General features: G+C 40.1%; 1 protein-coding gene across 5 annotated transcripts in view; it reads right to left on the reverse strand.

Annotated features, from left to right (window-relative positions):
• The window catches only part of MITF (melanocyte inducing transcription factor), a 654150-nt gene that overhangs the window by 382278 nt on the left and 251528 nt on the right, over nt 1-20344 (reverse strand). The window lies entirely within an intron of this gene.

Genomic DNA, 20344 nt, shown 5'->3' on the forward strand with positions numbered 1-20344 from the left:
CCTAGGCCTTCTATGCTGTTCAGAAATGACTTAAACAAAATATATTTAGACTTCAGGGGCTTGTCACCTGGCACGGGTGTAGATTTACTTATTTCGGGAATTCAGAATACTTCCCCGGATACACCCGAGTAGCTAGCAAGTCTAGGCTTAGTGCAAGCAAAGGCTTCCCAGGTTTTAACCTGTTATCCTGTAAAATGTGGTGTTTTGTTTGTTGTGCAAGAATATACACCGATATAATCTCATATGCAAGTGAAAGGCATCCAGTTAATTTGAGGTGGGGTAGCGAAGCTCAGGGCTTGATACACACACAAACTCAGTTTTGGTGGTTTCCAAAACCAAGCATGCCAACATTTTGGAACATGAATGTGGGAGAATTTGATGAAAATAAATTGGGAGAATTTAGTTTCCCCTTGATTCATGTGTAGCCGAGGCAATTTTAGGCAGGAGTGCAAAAATAAAGCAATTTTTGACTTCTAAATCAGGAATCTCCTGCCTGAATCAGGTCTGTTGGCATGTATGTCCAAAACCTTAAAGGAAGATGCATGGAACTTCACAAACATGTAGGTTCCGCAGCACTTGTCTAATCTTTCAGACATCATTGACTTTAATGTATCAAACTGCCAGTTGTAGACAGTGGTGCAGGAACATTTTTCATAGTAGGGGAGTTGCCGTCAATGTTACCTGACTGAAATCACAGAGATTGTGAACAATCCAAGTGTCACACAAAGAGCAATTATAGCAAATGAGTCAAGCCCATTCAGCAATAGAGTGGTAAGGGTGTGGTGCCTAGCCAGTGTTGCAGTGAGAGCACAGTGTACTAAATACATTATTAAAGCTTGATGTAGCGCAAACCATTTACAAACAGCACATTTTCCACTGAAATGGCCACAAAATTAGAACCGACATGAAGTATTACAGCAAATCTTTATCAATTGTACATCGCAATGTAAAGTTTCTTGATTTGTTTTGTTCCTATTCAAATCTTTGCTTCCATCACAGTTTAGAATTTTTTTGTTAAATGTGCTTCATGTATGATTTCCTAACTGATTACATATTTTGAAACAGTTTCACATTTCATGTACAGGCATTTACATTTTGTTGTGTGTCAGAAAACAACTGACATCCAACAGCCTTTCCTTTCATACTCCTTGTACACCCTCAAGATGGTCAGAAAGTTCACTTGACAAAATCCTCTAACTTTGTATAAAAAAAAGGAAACACCAGCCCGACATTTGATCTCTGTCTTTGAAATACAGCAAATGTGACAAGATAAAAAAAAATTTAAAGGTATCTTCACTGTGCATTCATCTTCTGAAATTTAGAATGGGTATTTTGGAGGTGCTCCAGAACCCAATGGACCCCTGCTTCCGGCACCTATGAGAAGAAATGATGTACTCTTGACCTCACAAGGTTGATGGCTTGTCCCACCCTTTGCCCCTTCAATGACTCCAATGGTGAAAGCCTAGGACAAGAACACGGAGTGGAAAACGCTCAAATTAAACATGGATTTTATAGCAATAGGCTAAATATATCAAATTCTAACAGTTTACATGAGGCCAGGGTGTTCTGTTTAACGTCCAAACTGTCAAAGGCAAGATCAACATGTCTTATTGCATTTTAGTTTTACAAATCGAGGTGACAACAGAACTTTAGTTGGTAAAAAAATCCATGGCCCAAGTTAATTTTCAGAAAGTCACTATAACTGGCCACACCCACTGTCCATGCAAGTACTGCCTGAAAGCCAGAGTCTGCACTTCCTACTAACCATTACACTCACAGAAGTGGGATATTTTGGATTATTACAGGTCACCGTCTGCTGCAATAACAGAGAGGACTTGCAAGCTTTACTCTTTTTTTCACAAATATGTTGACTTGGTAAATGCTCTGCTGATTTACTCTGTAAAAAGTAGACAAGCCACACTTTGTTCCCGCATAAATACGTGGACAGGAATCTCTGAATAATTTGGTACTGCTCATTACTACTATGTCATTTTGCAAAGGTTATTTTTTGTGTACGCTTGGGCACACCTTGTAATGGTACATATTTTTAATCAAGACTTGGCCTTGCATTTCTGACTGTGATACTGAGGTCCCTGATCGAGAGGGAAAGGGTTATTTTATTTACTGGTGCCATGGCCCATGACACCTCTGCTAAACATCCAGCAGTTCAAATTACCAGCCAAGTGTAAATACCTGAAAAATACCATCAGATGATCAGAGCTGTGCACACTGACACTGGGTAAATTTTAGAAGAGCACAGCCTGTATTACTCCAAACGGTAACTGAAGTACATCAAATTTCAAATAAATGCTAACTGAACAAGGAATACGAGGGCAGATCATTTCAGATTAATAGGCTGTGTTGTTGTTAACCAGCACTTCCTATCAGAGCTTTCAAGTATGTCAACAGGATTTTTTACCGCAGGGGAGAAGGGGATCCACATTATTTAGCAATATCAATTATTGTAACATTGGATGTTGGAGCTCCATTGAAATCAAAACAATTCGGGTTCAGTGCCTTCAACAACCATTATAGATCTTGGCAGAATGTTACACAGAAGTGTAAGTGTCCTTCTCTTACATTATGTGGTTCTGCAAATCACTGAGGAGTTTCATGACTAAACAGAAGCACAAGGATAAATACCTTTTAATGCACGACAGACAGTATTTTATTCCTTACCATATATGATCATACAACTACAGATCTCAAAAACCATTTACATCCGTGGTGTCTTGCTCTGTCATTTGTAAGAGATAGTATGTTTCAGGACAGGAACAATAAAAATTGAATTTGAGGTACAAAATTTAATACACCAAAAAGTCATTAGTAATTTGTTGTAAAAAATATTAGTATCAGCTTAGTTTAGAATCATTCTGATGCAAGTCAGATTGAAAAAATGTGGTAGCTCAATGTACAGAAACATGTAGAGATTCTATCTTCCCTACAACGGCCTAACGTGTGGGAAATATAAACACTTTACCATAAACAACTCGTTCTACTGGTTACTGCTTATTCGACAAAAAAACTAATCAAAAGAACTAAAGTTAGTTCTCCTTTTGTTGGTTAAACTGCAGCTGAAATTATCATCTATGTCCTCCCTATCACCCTTAGTAGAATGCATTACGATGTCACAATCGAGCTGTAACAACTAATTACAGTTGAGCAGCTCTGTCATTTTCCTACTACAGGTGACTTGGGACGTTACAACTTGAATATAGTAAGAAAAAGTAGAGAAGGCTTTTACACAGCAATTGCAGGTTCCAATATATTATAATTCTATATAATATCATATGTGAAAAATAATATAAACACAAGTATTACCTCGAAAAGTTCGTAGATCATACAGACAACTTGCAACAGAGTATCTCTTTTTAGATTGAGCATAGCAGCGCACAAGCGCTGTTTTTCCGACCTATTGGTATGTATCTGGGCTTTTAACCACACCCACCGCATGCCCATCGTTATCATTCGTTGATGGACTTGCCTCTCAAAAATCCTTTGTTTTCGTTGGTAACTGGTTTACGTTTGTCCCTCCTTGGGACAGTTTAGTTACCGCCTTGGCCATCGACCCTGTTACATGGCTAACTGCACTTTTGCAGATAACTTTGACTGCGAGCGACTTTCTTTTCCCTTTTGTGTCTCTGCTTCGCGCCAATGGCGGCAGTGGCGCACTTATGTCAACTGTTTTACTTTTTATTTTCAGTTTGGCTTGGTGAAGAAATTGGGCTGGTGTTGCTGTGTCGCCACGCGACCCATTGGGCCGGGAGCGAAAAAGGGAGATCTTTGTGTTTCTGCAGAAATCCTAACGTTTAGCTCCGTTTTATGTCCTTCCCAGTAAGTCACTGCGGGACAGTGAACTTGGTATTATAAAGTGCTTATTCGTTCTGCCTTATCATTTCCATTCCCAACGTTTCTGCAGATAAATCAGTGCAGGGCAGTACTTGTTCGGCAAAATTCTTCTAACTTGCTTCTTCTGTCTGCCGGATGAAGTATTTAATCTCTCCACGTACAAAGGTTTCAGCTTAATAAGTGAATTCTGTATGTTTTCCCAGATCTTTGAGATTTTGAGTGAGTGGGTGATACGTACGAGGGTCGATGGTCAGTGTTTCTTGTAAAACCCTACATTCCGTCTCCAGAAATCTCAACCTTTGTCGATCTTATCAGTGCCTTCCCAAAGCTAGCGCCAACAATTCGAGAGCTGGCTGCAGGCTCGTGCCGTCGGGGTTCCCTAAAACCTCTTAAACGGCCTTTCTTCGTGGAGAAACTAACGGGGGGAGTGGGGCTCTGAAGAAAGTGACACTATCCCGAATGTTACTTTGTATGGCAACATGAAACAGATTGAGTGCTTTCTTTCGGGCTGCTTGCGGGAGGAGACGTCAGGCGATCCGGGCTTTAGCTAGGAGGAGGGGGCACGGGGGCGACGAGAAATGTCTCTTGAAAACATGACTTTTAAGTCTTTGAGCAAACCGACCTGTTTCACAAATTAGGAAAACAGCTTCCCAAGCCAAGCGACTGATTGGCCTTCACATTGCGAGCTATAATGTTTGGCTAAATGTAAATAAAAGCTTTTCCTTTGTTTTGTAAAATCCCTTTTAGGTGAGCGGTGGTCTGGCGGGACTGCAGCCAGGGCTATAGTGCTCCTGAAGAAACCTTCACCATTCGTATGCCCACTGAAGGGCGGAAGTGCACATTTACCGTGGCAATGACTATTCACCAGCTTTGCTTACTTAAACAAGCGTGCACTTGAGATTCGATGTTAATTGACATACCTAAACGATTGTGAAACCATGTTCAAGTCCTGAAATATGTTGTTTTTTCCAGAGTAGCTGTGTTGAATATATGTTTTGGATTTTGTTGTATGTAGATGGTTTACTCAAACGCCCACACACCACGCTAGGATTGCAACAAAGGTAAATGTTTGAAGTACCTTCCTATAAATAAAAAATGCAACATTTAAGGTGTCATTGGTGTGAGGCACTCTGCCAATCCTTAGACGTAACTTTGCAATGGAGTTTTTTGTTTTCCTTTTTTGTGTATACAAACAAGGGTGGCTGGGTAATATCTGGGTGAGAGGGCGTTTTGCCTTTCAAAACTTCCCTCTTCTGCCAACCGCAGTGGAAAATACTGGCATTGAGCACGGGCCATTTTCAATGGTTTATTTTGTCGATGTCTGCCCTTCGATCTCTGGCACTGTAGGAGTCTGTGACTGGAAAGCTACCTTGACAAAAGATTGATGGCACCTGGAGGGTTAATCCACTTCCTTGTCGAATTTTACTATTAACATGCAAATCCGGAAGTAACAAATGTTTGGGGTTGAAGACCATTCTCCATGCATGCTGAAGTGTTGGTTTTCCATGTATTTTCCCCTCGAGTTAATGCCCTTCAAACATTCCATTCTGAAACTGCGAATAACTTGATTGTTATCTAGTAAAGTGTGACATTTTAATATCACCCACAAACTATCACTGCAGAAGATTTTAATTGTGTACTTGAGTAGGTTGATCTACAGCTATTTCCCACCGTCTTACTGTGCTATGCATGGAGACACGTTTTCCCCTTTATTGGAGATCTCTTCAATCTTAGTCCTAATACGAGAAGGGTGCTTTTCATTTATATTTTTTGACATTTGTATGACGTTTTTCTTTTGCTCCTGTCCTGTACATCTGTAACATATCTGTAAGTGTTACCATGATGATTACTTGGAGTTCTTTTTTATTCAGCTCATTGTGTTGTCCGAGTTCACCAAGTAGATCACAACTGGCCAGTTGTGATGTCCTTGAACTTTGCTTTAAGGAAAGGAACCGCAGGAGATGCCTGTCTTCCATTCTTAAAAAAAAAGCCTGTGACAATTAAACACACATCTGCGCCTCCCAAAAAGAAAAAAAGGAAAAACTTTTTTTTATCGATTGATAGTTTCTCACCACTTTAAGGCACCTGTGGACTGTTCAGAGGCAGGCATAACATACATTTTAATGTTGATATATTTGAGTGATGTAGCTCTATAAGGTATATTTTAATGGCAGTGGTTGCCCTAGAATTGGTGCAGTCCATAAAATATACTCCCTGCAACATCTAGCTCTTTTAAAAAAAATGAGTCTTCGGTTATTTGTTAAGTCATATAATATTCCATTGGCGGGACGTTATTCACAAGACTGGATTATTTATTCTGTTTCGGAAACTTGGATTGCAATTAATTATAAGGTTTACAATTAGAAGCACCTGAGATATAAAGTGTGACAAAGTATTGGGACCAGATCCCATTGGAAGAGAGAGCCAAAACGTAACAAAGTTCAGACTGAAAAAGCTAGAAGAGACACAGGAGGGTATAGTGGGGAGACAGAATTAAAGAATGGAGGGGACTTCATACCTGTTAAAAGCAGTTCACAAATATGACAGTGAAAGATGAATAGAGAAAGGATGCCAGCCAACAGAAGAGGGATAGAAAGATCTATGAGTGACATGGTGGGGCCAAAAAAGATTACAGATCACAAAATTGATTAGATTCATACTGAATAAAAAGCATCTTTTAGTAGAGGGACGATAATCCACATGTGTGGGGATGAGTCTAGGAGTCAGAATTTCAATATCGGAGGTGATAGGTCCTAGGGCAGCTCTGTCTGCGCTAATGCATCACTCCTGCTTCTTCCCAGTCTTCTGAGTGCTTTCTCCTGCTTTTCTCTCGTTTTTAGGTCGAGCATAGGAGCGCGCAAGCGCTGCTTTTCTGGCATATTGTTATCAATTTGGGATTTTGAACCACGCCTCACGCCCATCACTATTGCTCGTTCATGGACTTGCCCATCAAAAGTCCTTTGTAATCAGTGGTAAATGTTTTACGTTTGTCCCTCCTTGGGGTGGTTTGGCTACCACCTTGGACATCGACCCTGTTACATGGCTAATTGCACTTTTGCCAATACGTTTGACTGCGAGCAAACTTATGTTTCCTTTTGTGTGTCTCAGTCATACTCATGGCGTGATGTTTTTTACTTTTCATTTTCAATTTATGTGGCAAGAAAAGCCCGGTTCGGAGTTTCCAGCTCTAACTTGAGCAAATGCGAGAACCATTGCATTGCAAATGCTTGTTTCTACTGCACACAGTTTTGATGGAATTCGAGGTGTATTACTGTAAATTTCTTACTCAAGCTGACATGAGTCAATGTTTCCCCAAACCCCCCCATAATGGACTAAAATAAGTGCCTCTGCAGGGCTGATCATGTAGCTTGTGCAAAGGACTAATGCAGTTTATGAAGAGGAAAACCATAACAACAAAACTATAGCTGCTGTCTCTTGGTGCCAACATCGATGGAAAAAAAGCAGAGCTATTTCAAGTTATATGTGAATGCTCATTATTTCTAAGCACATTTATTTTGGTATTCCTAATTAAGAAACATAACCTTCAAAATTCTATTTGACGGATGATTCAGTCATTACTAATGTGCTTACACAGGCAGTACTCAGGGCTTATGCGTATTGCACACCTGCCAGTGTCATTCAAACTATCAGCTACAGTAATGCAACGGGGCAACACAGCCACCAATGAAAAAGCGTGCCTAACTGGAAACTGGAAAACCTAAGGCAAATTGTCCTTAAACATCACTGCCCACATTCTCCACTGCGGAATACATTAACAAAGTGCCCAGTTATAATAGTTATTTCTATTGTATGCTAAATATGAGCAAACTCATATCACTAAAACATGCCGAAAGAGGTGACCAGAAATAAACCTATACACATTTGATCCATTTCTCAATTTCAAAATTAGCAGGTTTTGAAATTTATATATAGGTCATTTCTGGAGTGAAACAATGAGTGTCAGTATTTGAAAGAAAATGTTTTTCCTCTATGTCACTAAATTAAACCAAAACTTAAGGTGATGTGTTTGATCGAAAATATGATTGGTTTAACGGGATGAGGACCAGTATCATCAATAAACAGGTGTCAACTTCATCCAAAAGTGTGTCATTTAGAATTTGGAATGTAGAAGTATCTGTGCTATTTTGAGAATGGGATCAAAACTTAAATAGGTTTAAAAGAATATTGTTGGAGATATAGGGGGTCATTTTGAGTTTGGCGGGTGGAAATGCCCACCCGCAAAACCCCCGCACTCAGGTTGCCACCAGTGTGTCCACCTTCCCGCGGGCCCCATTACAAGTCGTGTTTCTGCCTGGTGGCCCAGCAGGTACCAGCCCACAACATTGACGCTGGCTCATAATTGAGCCGGCGGCAATGTTGCGGTGCGTAGGGTGCAACAGCACCCGTCACGCTTTTCACTGTCAGCTATTAAAAGAGCGACGGTGCTGTCCATGTAGTGCCCTACACCTCATCTTCACCATGTGAAAGCTGCGGAGAGGAGGGTCATAATCCCCAGGGTGGCGCTGCGTGCATCGCTGCCCTGGCAGATTAGGACCGCCAGCATCGCTAGTCCCTCCAGTGGAGGGTAACTGACGGTGCTGGAGGTCCGACCGTGGCCAAACTGACACGGCCATAATGCCAATGTGGTCGGACGACCGCTTTGACGGCGGCCAGACCGCCAACGTGGCCACGGCGATCTGAAGACCACCTGGGCTGTAATTAGGCCCTTAGTCTGGGGCCAGTGTAACAACAGTTTTCTTAATATCTTTCCAAAGAAATTGGTCACCTGTGTGACGTATCGCAAGGTATTAGGTTCAAGTGTGGGTTTGGTGAGGACAGCCTGGAATGAAGTGGACAGTTCTAAGTGACCAGGAAAGTTGCCTCATTACAAGGAGTAATTGGTGTCTTTGAGCAATGGAAGAAAAATTTGCTGTACGCATGATTTGTTTCAAGAGTGGCTGGTGTGGCATCATTGATGTAACAAGATAGATTAGTACTAGATAAATCATTACAATGAATACAATGAATTGCACTTTGTTTGAAAGATGGCTATTTTGTGGGGGTTCTTTCAGGAATGCCACCTAGTGGTGATTTTGGGAATTCCTTGTGACTTAACTGAATTTTCTTGGAGTAGATTTTGGCAATATTTTAAACATGACATGAGTGCTTTGAATTTCTGGACGTTAAGTGGAGCTTTCACAATAACACATGGTTTGGAAAAAAGAAATAGGTTGGTTCTTTGATCTTATTCTTAAAAGTATTTTTATAAGATGGATTTTCCTTTGTTCTTTAGGAGCCTGCAGTGAGTCTGATGTATTTGTTTAATAGATTTGAAGTTTTCATGTTGGTCATTTACTAATATTTAGCTCGTTTGAGTACAAGGGAGCAACTGCTCTACCTGTAATGAACTTTTGTGTGAGAGTGGCATATTTAAGATATTCGGAACAGATTTACTGCAGCAGCTGGTCAGTGACTCAGTGGGATTGGGTATCACTGAAGTGAGCGATGCAGCCAACTCTTAGTTGATGTACAATGGTGCTCTGTGATTATCTGTAAATGGTGTCAGGAATTTTATTTAGGATGGGTATAATGAAAATTGTCAGACCAATGTATTTGGTTTGGTTAGTTTCAGGACATGGTTTTTGGTAGAGAAACTAGTTTCTGTAAGGCTTGACCTTTCTTGCGAGTATGACATAAAACAGATTAGGTACATTTCTTCTAGGTTCATTGTCTTTTGCAGGGATTCTAGTGTGAGAAATTGGGTTGTTGGTTGACTTGGATGTGAGCCCTGTTCAAGCAATAGCCACAATCCCTTGCAGGGCAAAAAGTCACAAAACTAACCTGTGCTTAACTTTGGGTAGCTTGGCACAAAAAGCAGTCAGACTTAACATAGAGGCAATGTGTATAGTATTTATACAGCACGTAAACAGTAATAAAGTGAAAACACAACACTAGAAACATCCCTAGCCGATTTAGACAACAGAGTGCATTTAAATAAATAACTTTTGCACCACATCCACAAAAATCTAATCAGTAGAACCAGAGTTATGAATTTTTGAAGTTTAAGGTTCAAAATAGTGCCTAAAAGATAAAAGCGCCAACCACAGACATCTGGTTACATTTAGCACCACAACCAAGGGTCCAAGAGAGGATGAAGACCTCTTGGGGGTGTAGGACTCACTCAGACTGGGCCATGTGTGGGCTCAAGATGGTGGAGCCTATTATGTCCTTGTAGCTTTGAACAGGAGGCGACCAAACCGGCCCTTGGAGTCACTTCTGGAAGTCCTGGGTGCAGGTGAAGAAGCAGGTCTCAAGAGCAGGGCTGGCCTCTAAGGGTTCAAAGCAGGTTCCAGGCAGCAAAGAGGTTCTTCCAGGTACAGCACCAGTCTGGCAGAGTGCACAGCAGGTCACAGCAGCAGGCAGTCCTCAGAGCTATTCCGCAGGTCCAGTAGTGAACTAAACAGTATCTGAAATGGAGAGCCCTATTTTTATACCCTGGTGCCCTGCTCCTCGAAGGTGCAACATGTTTCTGGCCTACCCTGGCTCTAGCTGGCTGCACTGACAATACAGGGTTGTTAAGCCTATTGTGAGAAGACAGGACACAGCCTGTTCAGGTGCAAGTGAGGCAGTACTCCGCTTTGCCTACCCCCCTGAACCTCCACCCAACAAGCCAATGAATGGCCCATTCGGGCTCTGCTAATCCCACTACTGTGTGACTGTCTGGGAGGGATTCACAAAGTCTGTCAGCTATTCTCAGTCATGTGACCAAGAAAGGCTACAGGCACAATGGGCTAAGGGCAGGAAAACACCAACTTTCTAAAACTGCCATTTTCAAAATTGTAATAACAAATCCAACTTTACCATTAAAGATGGTTTAGCATTACAATTCCATAGGTACCAAACATGGCATATCTATCTCCTCTTATTTAGGAATTACAGTAAATGTACTAAGGAATCCCCAATGTTATCTTATGGGGCGGGTAGGCTTCACAGTAGTGAAAAACAAATTTGGGAGTTTTTCATTAACAAGACATGTAAAACTTAAATTTTAATTACACAGCATCCTGCCCTATTGGCCCAGGGCCTACCCTAGGAGTGACTTATATGTAATAAACAGTGAGTTCAAGGCTTGGCAAGGGGTTTTAAATGCCAAGTCAACATGGCAGTGGGACACTGCATTCAGGCTGCCATGATAGGCTGGGGACATGTTTTGGAGGGCTACGTATGTGGGTTGCACAATAAGTTCTGCAGGCCCACTGGTAGCATTTACTTTACATGACCTGGGTATATGGTGTACCACTCTACAAGGGACTTACAAGTAAATTAAACATGTGAATTGGGTGTAAACAAATTAAACCAAGTTTTAGGAAAAAAACACAAGCAATTTAGCACTGGTTAGCAGTGGTAAAGTACATAGGGTCATTAGGTCAACAAGAGTAAAAATCCAGCAAAAATAGGAAGGCAAAACTTTGGGGGTGACCCTGAAGAGAGGGCTATTTTCAACATGTAGTCATTGTTAAAATCACCTAGAAATATGATGGCGGACTGTTATGTTTTTAATATTGTAATGGCTTCCTCAAAATGTTAAAACAAAAGATGTGTCAAGCCAGGAGAACAGTATAAAATGTGGAAGCACCATGTTTATTGTTTTTCAGTTTGAATGTGATGGTAGTTCCAAGGAAGGTGAAGTAGGAATGTCTGTTGGGGTGCAAATAAAGCAATTTCTATGAATGATCGCAATGCCAACACCATTTTTGCTTAGTCGGTTCTTGTGGAGCAGTGTGCAACCATCTGCTACAAGAACATTAAGTGACAGCAATGAGGGAGGTGTGAAGCTAGTTTCGCTCATGAAAATGGATTTAATTAATGAGGAGAAGTAAGGAGTCTGCAATTTAAAGGTGTGCGCTTGTGCCACTCTTCCAGTGATGAGAGTACATTTAAAGTTTTAAAATTGTTTTGATCTGTTTTTTTGATTTTGACACAATTACATATTTCCTTTAACTCATTTACTGCAGGGGGCATGATGTTCTATCCTCCACACTAATTTATCAATGCAGAGGAGGTGAACGTTACATCTTCGGGTGGAGACTTCATCCATTTTTGCCCTCACTTGAGGATGACCTCAAAGTGCTTATGCATAATACCATGGGCCCTCCCATGGCTGGGTAATGACCTAACCATTTGCCCAGGTGACAACGCTGCTAAAGATTAGCAAGTCTTAGATCGGGGATCAGATCTTGCCCCCCTCCATGCCAGCACCCCAACAGTCATGCAAGTAACTGCTGCAAAGAGACTCTTCCCTTCAAAACAATGTCTCTCCGTGAAAGACTGAAGGATTCCTGCTTAGAATCCATTACTAGGCACTAGGATAGGTGGGAGGGAGTGGAGAGGTTACTACTCACGCCATAGGTGCCGCCACACCTTTGGATAAAAATATGGAACATTTTCTCTTACCTTTGAGGAGGGGATCAGGTGAGAAGGTCTGAGGCCCTGATTCTCACTGATCACCGCCTAGCAGGGAAAGGGAAATGGTGGATGCCATTTTGTATTTGTCCTCTCTGAGCCACCTCACAGCTAATAAAATGTTGTGAGACACTAATGGAAAGGGGCAAGTCCCCCACTTTTCAATGGTGCCGTTCAACAAAGAGATCCTTCTTGGTGATTACAGTAGGTTCCATAAAACCTAAACAGAAATTCTCTTCTAAGCAACAGGGATGACTTTTGGCAGGCGTCAGCTCCACCGGCGTGGATGTCGGCCTCCACTGAGGATGAAATTAATTGAGAACGCTTTCTCTTCTTGGCGCGTGGGAGGAACAGGGCCCTGGTTATTCGCACTGGACATCTGAGGGAGGGGGGAAATGGGAGCTGCCATTTTGACTTCAGTTTCTGTGCACCCTGGGTGCTTGCACTGCCCAGGGTGAACATAAAGTCATGATATCCCTGCTGGAAGAGGGAGAGTTGCATTTTTGCTATAGTGCCTCTCAACAATGAATTCCTGCTGGGTATCTGATTGGGAGCCAGTACTCTGCAATCAGCACCTCCAAAAGGATGAGAAAATGGTGTTTACCATTTAAAAAATATATATATGCCAAGTTAAGAGAAGCACCACTTAAAAGTAGTAGTGTCTCTTCGTTCCATTAGTGCCCCTCGCCTATGGATTCCTGTTCAGGGATTCTGACTTCATTTTCCCACTTTTTGAAAGAACACATACAAAAAAGTTCAAAGTCTTAGAAAGAAAACAGAGTGAAAACTGGTGTAAAACCCATGCAAAATCAGTAAAGCACAGACAGATTTACCTTCTAAGGCTCTGATTACTGCTAGTCCACACAAAAGTTGTTGCGAACTCCACACCCACAAATTGCAAAATTAGGGTGTGCACATTTTCCCGCTGACTACGGTTTATGCATCCAAGAAAAAGGAATGACGAGAAATGTGCACATTTTGCTCCCTACTAATGAAACACAAAACTCATTGTATTGCCGTGCACATTTCTTCTACATTTACAACTGGATTTCCTAGTTGCAAATCCTGTGTGTCAACTGCTCCCTAGCATAAATGCTGTCCATGATTTGTAATCCTGTTTTCAAGGGACATGGGAGTCTGTACTAAATGGTTTTCCCGTCCTATATCACTCATCTATCCAGTTTTGCTTTGTTGAATATTTACACTGTAACTGAATTCCAATTTACGGTATTGATGCACAATTGATGCACAGGTTCTAAGCTGAAGTATTTTTTCTTTACATTTCCAAGTACATTTTTCATTTTTAACCTCAGATTGCAAAGTCTGTGCTCCTTGAGCGATGTGAAGTAAAATCAATTACCGCTCCGTATGTTTTTCAGCCTCCGATTTTGTTTTTCGGTTCTTTAAATAGTTTTATAACCCACTCTCACTTGTAACGTCATCTCAATTTTTGCTCCTTTTACACACACTTTATTACCATTCTCTGTGCATAAACATTTATGAGAGCACTCTGCATTCTACCTAGCACACAGTATTTGAGAGAGAAACATTGTAGAAAAGAAACATGAAAAATACATGGTATCTTCTTGGATGACTCTGTCTCAGACCTTAAGTCAAATAATGATGAAGAACTCGAACTCTGAGGCTGATTCCGATACTGAGACTGCATCTGAGGGTGTGGATCATAGGCAAAAATCCACAAGTGAGTTTTCAGATGATGACCCCTCTTTCATTCTGAACATGGCCATTCAGCATATCAAGGCACCTGTAATGTCGTTTCACAAGTGTATTTTTCGCCGCTGAGTTGCAACGGCAGTTTAGCACAATCCAGAGTCAAAACAGGTGCCACAGAGAGCACAGCAAGAATGCTCTCTAGGCTACCCCAATAGAATATAAACTCTACACCAAGCATCTCCAGTAAAACAAAATATTTAAATAAATACTGCAATTTTTTTGCCTACTGATTACTTTCAACTTTTTGTTGATGACTTGTTCCTTGAAGAAAGTGTTCAGCAAACAAATGTGAGGGATCTGGTGCCTCATTCTAAAGCACGCCTGTTGGCTAGGCACTTTCCTTGTGTAGTTAAACTTTTGGTGGCCTTACATTTCTCATGGGAATACTGCACAAACCTGCAGTATACTCTTACTGGTCTTCTCTGACGGTTTGGGCAACACCTATCTTCCCATCTGTCATGAGTAGATATGATACTGTAGCATACAATTCAGAATAAAAAAATATAACTCAGCAGCACTGCCACAAAACCATCCAGTTTGCGACAGATTGCTAAAAATTTGGGGTGTAGTGGAACATTTATTTGCCAAGATTCCTGATATTTATACTGCAACGAAGAACCACAGTTGACAAGTCTTTGATCATTTACTTGGGACAGCTGCTGCTCAACCACGAAGAAGTAAGAGTTCGGTAAGACACCAAGCTCTATGTGAGTCCAATTGGTTATGAATATAGTGTGCAGGTGTATACTAGAAAGGACTCCAGTACATATCCTGCTGGTTGCCCTTCTACCTTAAGAGCTAGGGACATGATTGTGTAGGATCTTGCTCAACAACTCTTTTGTAAAGATTATAATCTTTATGTAGACAACTTCTATGCAGGAATACAGTTGCTAAAAGAGCTGTATAACACTGGTACTCTGGTGTGTGGGACAATTCAAAGTCACCTCAAAAGATTCCCTCAGGAGCTGGTTTGTAGGAATTCCCAATAAAAGGTGACTGCAGATTATTGCTTTGCATCAAACTGCTAGCTGTGAAAGGGAAGCAGGTATGCTCTACACAATTCATGATAATGGCATTTCTCCGGGTGAAAGTTTGGGGGCAGAAGTGCATAAACCCAATTTACACTTGATTATACATGGGTATAGTTTATAAAACTGATCAGCTACTTCAGAAATATGATGAAACTCAGAAAACGCATGCATGGTACAAACTTGTGTACTCGCCACCTGATCATGTTGACAATGTTTAATGCAAATGTTGTCTATCGTCAGACTATGAACGGATGACATGAAAGCATAGGGATCTGTGTAAGCAACACCACTTTGGACAACCCCAGATACTAGTTTTCAGAAATGGCCAGCGTTGATGGGATTCCTTGAGTAGCAGCCAACCCTGTGCCCAAACCCCACAGCTATAGAGATTCGAATTACAGGAAAAACATTGTTGGCTCCCTGCTGCATTTGTGAGCCTTTCTTGTTGTTGGTGATTAGCCCAGTCACACAAGTGAGATACTGTTCTAACCATGAGAAGTGCAAAAACACAGAAGAGAAGAACATTTCTGATTACCTAGTTAATTTCAATGCATTTTTGGCTTCCAAAGGTATGTCAGTGCAGAAGAAAAAAAAAGAATTTACAAACGGTCATCTGAATCACAAGATATTATGGGTAACCGCAAATTCAATGTCGTACAAATAACCACTACTTTTAAGCTCGGATTCTTGAATATATTTCAAAAATTAATATATTTCATGTGTACCGATTTTTCATTAATTCGATTTTATCTTCTAAATTGATGCATGGTCAGAATGCAATGAAATAATGATAAGGACAGTTAATAGCTCAAACTGTTGCAAGTGTTTGGACAACCAGTAAACTTTAAATATCCATGTAATAGGAAGAGTGTGACGGATGTAACAGTATGTTACTTTTGCAAACTGGACATTAAAAAACATTGTCATTTATTTCATTTTTTTCCTATTTATGTTCTTTGTCTTTTTAATGTAATGATGTCTTTCTTTGTGAAACAGATTAGAGGTCTACAGAGCGTATCCCTTCGGAATTCAGAATTTAATTTACTTTGAAGAAATGTATAGTTTTCCTTGTTTCCCAAGCTCCTTTCCACCCCAAAAAACAAAACCTGCAAGCAGGTACAAACTGCAAATAATCGGAAATATGGGCCACCACTTGGGAAATAGCAAAAACTATGATTTTTGTTTTTGTTCTTGTGAAATTGCTTTGACTGTTCCTGAAAGCTGGGTAGAAGTAAATATTGTAAACCATTTGTTGATGCCATATTTAGAAATAGCATATCCTTTCTTGCATACCACTTTTTCCACTTGTTCTAAAAAAATGCTACATTTTGGCTTCTTTCTTAGGTCCCTCTATGGAAAACTATAAACTCAGGGTACTTTAAAATCACCCACATTTGGGGCAAAATGGAACCTACTTTGGCCTAGATACATTTTGTGGGGAAAAATAATGAAAGCTTAAGCTCTACTGCTCCAAATATAAAAAAAAAGGCCTTTGTACTGGGAAAAGACACACCACTTAAGTATGTTTAGTATATATGTTTGCCTGATTATAGAAATCGGTGACTCAGAGGAGAAGATAACGTAGTACGTTTCAGTACTTAGGTTAACATTTTCAAAGAATTACATTTTTATAATTCATCAAGCATCCTGGTGTTGTGTTACTTTCTACTTGCCATTTCAGCTTTCTTGGTTGTCTTACAGTAAACCCAGAGATAGATTAACAGTATGCAAATGTAGTGGCTAAATGTTCCCCAGTGATACCTAGAAGCAAAATGAAACTACTTGCTAACATAACAGTCGAAGTGGTAATTTTTGGAACAGTTAGAAGAATTTAATTGTCTAAGAATTTGTTCAATTTTGAGTACTGGCGTTACTTATGGTGGTGATAGTTGAAACCAGCAAACATAGATTAATGCCTCAGAGAAAGTCAAGTAAAGTTTGTTTAAAATGACTGTCTAGTAATTTGAAAGTACCCAGTTCAAATTTCTGCTACATGTTGATCATTGAAGATTAACTTCCCCCACATACGTGCGCAATCAGCTAGGTAGAAACTGGTTTGAAATAACGTAGCAAGGGAACAGATAGGTCAAACACACATGATTAGAATTTTCACTCCCCGAGAAGTATCACCAAATCTATGTAACGAAAGAGAAGTGCATTCAATACGAGCGTCAATGTATCTCATGTGTGGACTTCCTGCAGGAAGATGAACTGCACTATAGAGATGTTGCTGATTGTTAGACAAAGTGCATATGTGAAATTATCACTCGAGCCTAATACATTTGCAGGTGCATTCCAGAGCCTAGTATTAGACCCAGTTCTCAGGAGAAGGACTCTCCTAAAGTAAAAATTCATTCAGCCCCAGTGTCCCTGGTGGGAGGAGCGATCAGTCAGCACTAGGTAAATAACAAGAGTCGAAGGAACTAGTGTTCTATTACAACCTTGTTTCAGATGAGGAATAACAGTTGCTGTAGAAGAGCAGTGGAGGGGTCTGTTGTAAAGTAAAGGAAGCAGACATATATCATGCAGGTTCTTCAGGTACTTGTGGTAACAAGGTTTTATCAATATAATAGCCCCACCAGATGCAGGATAGCTTCCCTTCTCAGCCTCCAACTGACTTTCCTCATACAAGCTTACACCATCCACATTCCATGATGACATCAGTAGCAGTCTAAGCATTCTCTATAGTCAGACAGGCAGGGCACACAAATGGGATAGGAAGTATATGCAAACCACAACAGGGTTGCCCATATAGTGGCTGGCCGGATCTCCCCACACCACAGCAAGTGGAGGTGAAAAGTATTATGAAGAATGAGTTAATGGGCAACCACATCCAATAAGAATTAAATATAGTACATTTGAAAAAAAAGTTTAAAAAAACACAGTCAGTCCTAAAATCATGTTTGGGATATAACTCCATAGTCTACATTAATAAAGAATACCAATAAAAAAAAAAAAATCTTTCTGGAAGCACCAAGTAATACTGACTGTACAACACTTTGGATCGACCAAAAAGGCATGTTCGGCCTTATCCTTATATTTACAGCCGAACATTCATTCATTTACACTTGCCAGGAATTTACAAAAGGAATCAAAGCAAGTGTAAATGGTGGCCAGGAATGTACAATAGGAATCATAGCAAGTGTAAAATGTTTAGCAGTGTGGATTCTCTGATGTGTGGAGAATTGTGTTAGAGCGAAAAATGTTAGTAAGGTTTTAGTGGCACAGAGGTCAGCATAAGTGACTTTATATTTACACTGAAAACCTAACTGAGGTGCACTGATATGTATTTTAAAGTGTACACGTTTTGTTTCGTGGTGGACATTGTGCCTACAATTGGTGGACATCGTGCCTACCATGTCAGACGTCATGCCATGTTTAATAAAATGCTAACCTGATTTATAAAATGTTTTTGAGAATTATTAATCATTAGACTGAATTATTAGGAGTAGAAGATAATTATTTATGTTGATTTATATGAGTTAGTCTAAAGTTACATGTGTGCAGTAAATAAATGCATATCTCAGTCATATTTAGTGTATTATGTTACCAGAGATTGCAATTAATATTAAAATGCTTTGGATATATTAATTCATTGAATTTCTTGTGTTAGCATAACTAGGCCTGAAGTTTTATATTTGCAATAGTAATGAAAAAGCTGAATCATTTCTTTCCCTTTAACCTAAATTTTCCATTGGATTGTCTTACACGTTTAACAAAGAGTTCTATTGTATTATGTGTACATTTCTTCATTGACCTTGGAATTGGTACATCGAGAGCTGGAGATTTTAACATTAAGACAGACTCCCATTGGTCAATCATTTTGGTCTTGTGTGAATCGCTGGAACTGTTGTGAACCACGGGAAGATCTCGGAATGTATCAACTAATGTACAGAGTTGCTAGTTATTGCGGGTATCACCTGGAAGGAGAGATTACTTCACACCTACTCTGAGAGAATCTGGAGATGTTTCAAACCTAATGGGTATTCTAATTTTCATTGTGTATTGTTCTTTTTACAAGATGGGGTCCTATTCAATCAACCAATCAAAAGTTTTGGAAATTCCCAGTTAGGGAGAGACTTTTGCAACTTTTAGTTAGTCCCCTCTTGATGCTGCTACTGTTAAGTCTTCTCTTGGCCCTCATCCTGTCAAGTCTCTGCTTAATCCTTATTCTGTTAAGTCCCCTCTTAAATTTTGTATTTTTAACTTGTTCCTTGCATGTTCGTGATGTGCAGCTTGGTGTTCAGCACTTTCCTCTGATGATGCTTCCGATGAATTCCTCAGAATCTGAAGTGCTCTGCTGACGAAGATGACTTTTTTGCTGATCCCAGGAGAGGTATAATCAGTGGCGATACTATTTGTCCCTTTGCTTTATTTTAATTAGTCTAGCATGCTGACACCTGTTTATTTTGATTTTTAGTTAGTTTAACCTAACCCGAGATATATGACTTTTCCAAACTATTTTGTCTTCTTTTCTTTTTGCCAGAATGTGTTAGCCTGTTCCCACACATGCTTGTCCTAATTTGCAATAGCTGTAGGGAGATCCTCGTCCAAAAAAACTGATGTATTGATCTGTGGATATGGTTTTGACTCATGTCACCATCTAATGATTTGAAATCTGCTTCTTTATTATATCATTGCTTGTATGTGTAATTCTTTTGGAATGTTTAATGGTATTGGCATTGAGTAGATTAAACTTGTATCACAGATCTGGCTAGCCTATGTTTTTCATTTATTTGTAAAATTTAACATTGCACACTATTTATGTGACTTTGGCTTTGTGGTTATAATAAAGGTTTGAAACTTTTCATTGATTGGAGTTTTGTTTCCATTGTCAAATTGGTTATAGGTTTTAAATTTGTTGTTCTATTGATTGAGATTGGAATTATTGTATTTAGTTAACCACACTCTTCGCTGGGTCCAAAAATCCTCTCGACCTTTGTGGAAGCATTTTTTAATCCTGACCTGGAGGAGAAAACGCGTCAATGTGCAGTAGTAACTCCCACGCAAGGGGTGGGAAGTGTGCAGAACAAGCCATGGCTGTCTTTGTGAGATTGTTAATGCACAGAAATGTGTGTTTGTGGCAATTTAAAAAAAAGAGAATCGGGCATTTTTAGACCCTAGAAATGGTCTGAGAGCCAGGCAACAACTGGAATCATTCCTCTTGCAGGATGGGAAAGTGGATGGATCACCCCTAGACTGTTCTTTGGGAAGGCACTTCTCTATGGGGAAAATGTTTTCCCAACGGATTAAAAAAGACAAAGGGA

Source organism: Pleurodeles waltl, chromosome 9, assembly GCF_031143425.1.
Source record: "Pleurodeles waltl isolate 20211129_DDA chromosome 9, aPleWal1.hap1.20221129, whole genome shotgun sequence".
Classification (NCBI taxonomy): domain Eukaryota; kingdom Metazoa; phylum Chordata; class Amphibia; order Caudata; family Salamandridae; genus Pleurodeles; species Pleurodeles waltl.